Source organism: Gossypium hirsutum, chromosome A03 (assembly GCF_007990345.1).
Source record: "Gossypium hirsutum isolate 1008001.06 chromosome A03, Gossypium_hirsutum_v2.1, whole genome shotgun sequence".
Taxonomy (NCBI): domain Eukaryota; kingdom Viridiplantae; phylum Streptophyta; class Magnoliopsida; order Malvales; family Malvaceae; genus Gossypium; species Gossypium hirsutum.
Genome location: NC_053426.1, coordinates 7,496,738 through 7,503,236, shown reverse-complemented (window position 1 = coordinate 7,503,236; position 6,499 = coordinate 7,496,738).

Genomic DNA, 6,499 nt, shown 5'->3' with positions numbered 1-6,499 from the left:
TCGGTTGTTGTAGTATGCAGGTGTCGTTTCAAGGTTTGTTATGCAACCTGAGACATATCTCTCCAGCACCTGACACCACTACCACACTTCTTTATATGAAGCATCCCACTTACCATGCATATTTTCCAACGCCTTCTACTTAGCTATCCAAACCTTGTGGTAAGAAGGCGTGTACCTTAATTGGCTACGAATATTGGCAATTAAGACCAACACAGAAGTCTTGAGATCTTCCTTTACCGTCGGTAGTATTAAGCTAGCTAACATATCTGAATCCATCTTGGGATGATCTTGTGAAACAGCTGTCAACAAAGTACGTTAAATAATGCAACATTATATTATAACAGTATTATTAAAAAACCCTAAACACCTAGTGATACTGTACCGCCAACATATATATGTGGACCTTTGTACTTTTTTATCTCCCACAAGCCTGTCCTTTTCCTCAACGAGGTCATGATTTTCCATGAACATGTACCGTCTTGCACTGCACACTTGGCCTCAAACTTATCAGATTTAGATTTAACCACGTTGTAGTTAACCCCGTTCATAATACTATGTTGTTTCAATGCACCAAGAAAACTATCCTTATTAGAAAACTCCTTACCAACTTCCAATTCACCAGAATCTAATGACGAACTTGTACGGTCACGCCTTCTGTGTGGTAGATCTGCAAACTCCAATGCATCATCTTGAGATAGATCGACATTATGCATATGGGCTGAAGGCGAGTACACCCTGAATCGCGAATCTTCTTCTTCTTCTTCATCTGAACCCCCTTCAACATCTTCAGGTATGGTTGGAACAGGCTCTGGTTCAGAAAATAATACAACTTTTACACCATCGGGGCCGGGCTCTTGAGGTGGATCCACATCAGACTCATCATCCGACCTATCATCATCTGCAACGAACGAAGTCCCCTCGCCGGTGGATGTCATAGGGAGTACATCATTCCTTCTTGTGGACGTTTCATAACATCCATAATCAGATGTGGATTGCCAATCACTAGAAGTTGATGTCATTCCCCAATACGTATTTCTAGTATCAAACATCGACCCACCAAGGTGCATGTCTCATCCACTAACAGAGTGTCGTGCAGGGGTTGTGTATTCCATACTGCTACCAAACACGGGCGCTTCCGTGTTTTGCCACCCACTAATTGAGTGTCGGGCATGAGTCGTGTATTCCTCTCGAACAGCAATAGATGTTGAAGTCACAAATGCATCATTTGGTGATAAAAATTGTACATATAACTCAAGATAGGGCGATCCACTAGCAAGATGAGTCTGTACCATTGCCTCCAAGCTACGAGGACCTTTGATGTCGAATGAGTCATATCTCACGGGATCAACCAAAGCACAAAATCTATACTTAATAGACAAAACTTTCATTGGCGTCGTTTCGAAGATTTTACGCCTAATTCTTTTACAAAGTTCTGTCAAATCTATATTCTGGTTAAAAACCAGTCATGCTGTTCTCTTCGATAAAAAAATAACGCCGTTCTATGTGTCACAGACCTCACCATTATAGTAAATAACAGCACTAATACGTTCACTCATCTTTAGTTTCTATTCTACTTTAGCCTCAATTTCTCTTGCTGTAACTTATGCAACTTGAGAATGAAATTTAAGTTATTTATAGTCTAAGGCCAAATAGGAACTACTGTAGCAAAAGAGCGTCCACGTGGGAGCTTTTTTCAGTAATTTTGCTGACAGTGCATCCTACTTGATGCGTTTTGGACACTATTTGTTCAAAAACGTCTTCTCAAAATTATTTTTCAAATACTATTATAGCAAAAGAGCGTCCACGTGGAAGGTTTTTTCAATAATTTTGCTGACAGTGCATCCTGCTTGAAGCATTTTGGACACTATTTGTTTAGAAATATTTTCTCAAAATTATTTTTTCAGATACTACTGTAGCAAAATAGCATCCACGTGGAAGCTTTTTTAGTAAATTTTGCTGACAGTACATCCTAATTTAATTAATTAACCCTAAAAACCCTAAACCTTAATTTAATTGATTTTTTTAAATTAATAGTTAATTTAAACCTTAATTTAATTGATTTTTTAAAATTAATAGTTAATTTAAACCCTAATTTAATTAATTTTTTTCCATAAACACAATAAAACCCTAAACTCTTAAAACCCTAACACTAAATCCTAAACCATAAATCAAGTACAGAAAATCTTAACCCTAAAAAAAGGGCAAAACGCGCCCCTAGAGGAGCATTTTGTCCACGTCAGCACAAAGCGCGCCCTCTAGGGGAGTGTTTTGCTGACACAGGCCCTGACTTTGCGTTCACGTGGACGCGCTTTCGGGGAATTCAGCCATTTCCGAAAAATAATAAAAAAATTGGCCCATTTTTGTAAATAATTTTGGAAATGGGCTTTTTTTAATAAATTGGCCTTTTATTATATTAGATTTAAAGTATTATGTTAATTTTGACACATTATCCAAATTTTTTATACATGAAAATTAATGATAAATCTTAAAGTTATATATGAATTTTAGTTTAATGTGTAATTTTTGTACATGAATTTTGATTTGGTCTAATTCTCACACATTATTAACATAATTATTGATATAACATCATTTTATATTTATATATTACATACACAAATAATTATATTTATTCAATATAAAAATAAATTGATGTATTTATTTTTTTAAATTTTAGAAACTCCTTATGATTGTTTGGGTCATTCCCACGTTTCCTATACCCCTCACTTTTGATGCCAACTACCTTATTTATGTGGTAGTGGGTGTATGTGTGATAGTGGGATTGGTGGTTTTTTTTTGGAGAATTATCACTATAAATACGAATTAGCTTAAAGGTCCTTAAGCACCAAAAATAAAATTTTGAAAATATTCCATCTAATGAGGTTTTCGAGTGCTTAAAAGACTTAAACATGTTTCAATTTTTCGTACGACTAAATTCGACGACCCCGTTGTTGGTTTGATGTGCTTAACAGTGGTATAACAACATTTGAATTTTGGCATTTGGTTCAGGCAATAGTTGGAGGTATTTATGTTCATTCTTTTTTGCAACTTTATATTGTAAATTTTTATTTATGCTTACATTTGGTATCCGAACATGGTTAATCTCTGCCTTGTCTGGTTTTAAAAGTTTGTAAATTTCTCAAAATAACGATGTCATGTTTCTTTGAATTATTTTTAAACATTTTCTAAAAATTTTTATTGCAAACTTTTGTCCAAAATTGTTGAATTTTATTAAAGTGAAATTTCTAAAATTAATTATGTTATAAATAATTTAGTAAATTTTTTTAGAAATTTATTGTTTGAATATTTTTATTATGTGCATAAAGTAAATGGTTGTATGTAAATTATCTAGTTATTAATTACATACATTTTTTAGGTGCATAAAATTTTTAAACTTATTGCATAATATATTTAGCAATAAAACTTTAGAATATATGTCTAGGGATCCAAATAATTTTATTTAATTATAAAATTAGCCACAACAACTTTAATCAAATAAAATTATTTATTGTTATAAGGATCTCATGAGGTTTATAGACATTAGATGTTGCATAATGACTTATCAATAATCTTGAATAAAGTTTAAGGATTAATATTTAGCTAAGTATTTTTCATAATTTTATTTAGTTAAAGACTAGCCACAACATCTTTAGTTAAATAAAATTATTAAAGTTAAAAATCACATACGGAAAGTATAGGTATTGAATCCCATTGCATAATTTATTAGGATAAAATTATTAAATGACTTTTCATAATTACCCACGGAAATTATGAAAATGAATATAATATTTTTTATTAAAAGGATGGTAAATAATTCTATCATAAAATGGATCTAATTGAATTAAAAATTTAGCCCACAAACATTTTTTATGTCACTAGATTCATTTTTTACATAATTTGTATTGGTAAATTATGATTTATGTTTGCCTCAAATTAAGCATGTATGTTCATTTATTTTGCAATTTTATAACTTGTGAATATGTCTAATAATAGAGTAGATATCCCTGAATTAACTAGTGAGAACTTTAAGCTCTAGAAAGAGAGTATTCTTCTCCAATTGGGGTGCTTGGATATTGACTATGCCATAAGGAAATCTGAGCCACATATTACTGAAACCAGCGCTTTAGTTAATCTTGCTCTGTATAAAAAATGGAAGCGATCTAATCGTTTAAGTATTATGTTCATAAAGAGTAAGGTTCCTGTTGATGTTCTGTGGCTCAATTGAGCATTATGAGAATGTCCAAGAATTATTAACAGTTTTTGATAAACAGTTCAAAACTTCTCAAATGTCATTAGCCTACACCCTAATCATGAAGTTCACATCAATAAAGCTCACTACCGTGAAAGGTGTACGTGATCACATCAACAAGATGAGAGATTTAGTAGCTCGACTAAGAGCACTTAAGGTTGAAATGTCTAAATCTTTCTTGGTGAACTTTATATTGAATACTCTTCCACCTCAGTATGGGTCATTTAAGATCACATATAACATACATAAGGATAAGTGGTCTATCGATGAGCTTTATACCATGTGTGATCATGAAGAGGCTAGACTTATACTAGAGATGGGAGAGAGTGCATTGACGGTTACTCTAAGAAATAAGGTGGTCCAAGCCAATAAAAAGGAGAGTGCTAAAATGAAACTCCAAATTGACATAAAGAAAGAGCCCAAGTGTTTCTTTTGTAAAAAGAATGATACTTAAAGAAACAATGCATCAAGTTTAAGAGTTGGCTTGAAAAGAAACGTAAATTAATCTCACTTGTTTTTTTTAGTCAAATATTGTAACACCCTGATTTATTTATATTTGTTTTTGTGAATTCTATCATAAATGAGTATTTTCTTCAGTGGTTAAGTCATTGGTGTGTGTGTTTAAAGTCTTAGGTTCAAGCCCTACTTTTGGAAATTTTGTTATTTTTGTTCCTAGACTTATCCCTATTGATTGGGCTTATATTATATTTTCAGCCAACTTATACTAGAATGAGCCTATTGGTTCAAGTGATAAGGTATTATTTTGCCTTAAAGCCTTGTGTTCAAACCCTCGTATGAGCGAAGGATGTTAATTTTTGCTTCTGTAAGTGTGTCGATTGTGTAGTAGAAGTTGGGTAGAATTGAAACTTTATGGTAGTGGATGAGTGTTAGTGAGTCAGCTTTGGTGGAATTTATTAGTTAGGGGGATTGTGGTAGTTGGGATATTATATTATATTATATTATATTATTTTTTATTTTGTTTCCCCAAAATTTTTTTCCTATTTTGACCTTTTTTTTTCTATTTCGTTTCTCTACCTTCTTTTTCTACTTCCGTTGATTTTGGTCACAATTCTCTTTTTTGTTGTGTATTGAATCCCCGGGTTCTTTGTGCTACTTTGTAGGTAAGAGTTCACTGTGGTTTTGGAAGGAATATTGGTTAATGTCTTAGTATTCAGTTTGATGTATAAGTCAATTCTGTTTATCATTTTGCTAGGTGATATTCAGGAAATCCGAGACTCTCCAGTTGTGTTGTAAAGTTTTAGGGCTACCGTTGACATGGGTAAGCTTTTGAAACGATTATGAGTGCAAGCTTTTAGTTGAAATTGCATATGGTTGTGTTGTAGTCGAGTGGTGACTCGATTGAAATTGGAGAATTAAGATTGATTTTGGGCATTTATTGACGAATTTTAGGTTCTGGTTGTCTTGTAGGAGCATTTGCATCAAATTCAAGCCAGGTATGTAACGAGAAACTCGAAAAACGATGATTGATGAAAGCCAAAATTTGGGCCTGTCGATGCCACATAACTATGTGACGGGTGTGTGTGAGGTCGTGTGTGACACACGGCATACGACCTAGGCCATTTTGGGCGTGTGGGCCAGGTCGTGTAGGCCACACTGGCATGTGGGTTTAAATTTTAGAATTTTTCTCAAGGGCTGTAACTGTGGGCCTTTTGTAAGGCCGGTATGTGTGGTGTAAGCCTTAAAGCATGAAATCTATTACTCTGTTAGACTGAAAATGACTTAAACAATACTTATATGAGTATTATGAGACATGATATGTATGATTTATTCTATCATGCTTAAGCATGTGTAATATATATTATATGAGTATGCATGATGTATTAATTCTGATATCTGTTATTACTATTTGTATTTGGTTATGGAGTGGGATATGTGATATGTGGAGGAAGTATTCCGTGTAAGGCGATATTTCGCCAATATACTGGTAGCATTGCTGTGGTTATTCTGAAAAGTATCGTTTGGACACTATGTGGTGTGTAAGGCTGGGTAGGTGTTTTATACCCTACATGGTGTGTTAGGATGGTCGAAGTTGGTGTGTAAAGGATGAGGGTAGGACTATGAATATTTGTGTCTGTATGTCTCTGTTTAAAATTTGATTTTGAAAAAGAGATTTATGTTTGTATCTGTTTCGTCATGCGATTGAATCTAAAATTATGCTTCTATTGAGTTACACACTGAGTTTTTAAAACTCACTTTCTGTTTGTCTGTTCTGTTCAAGTAACCCTCAAGCTT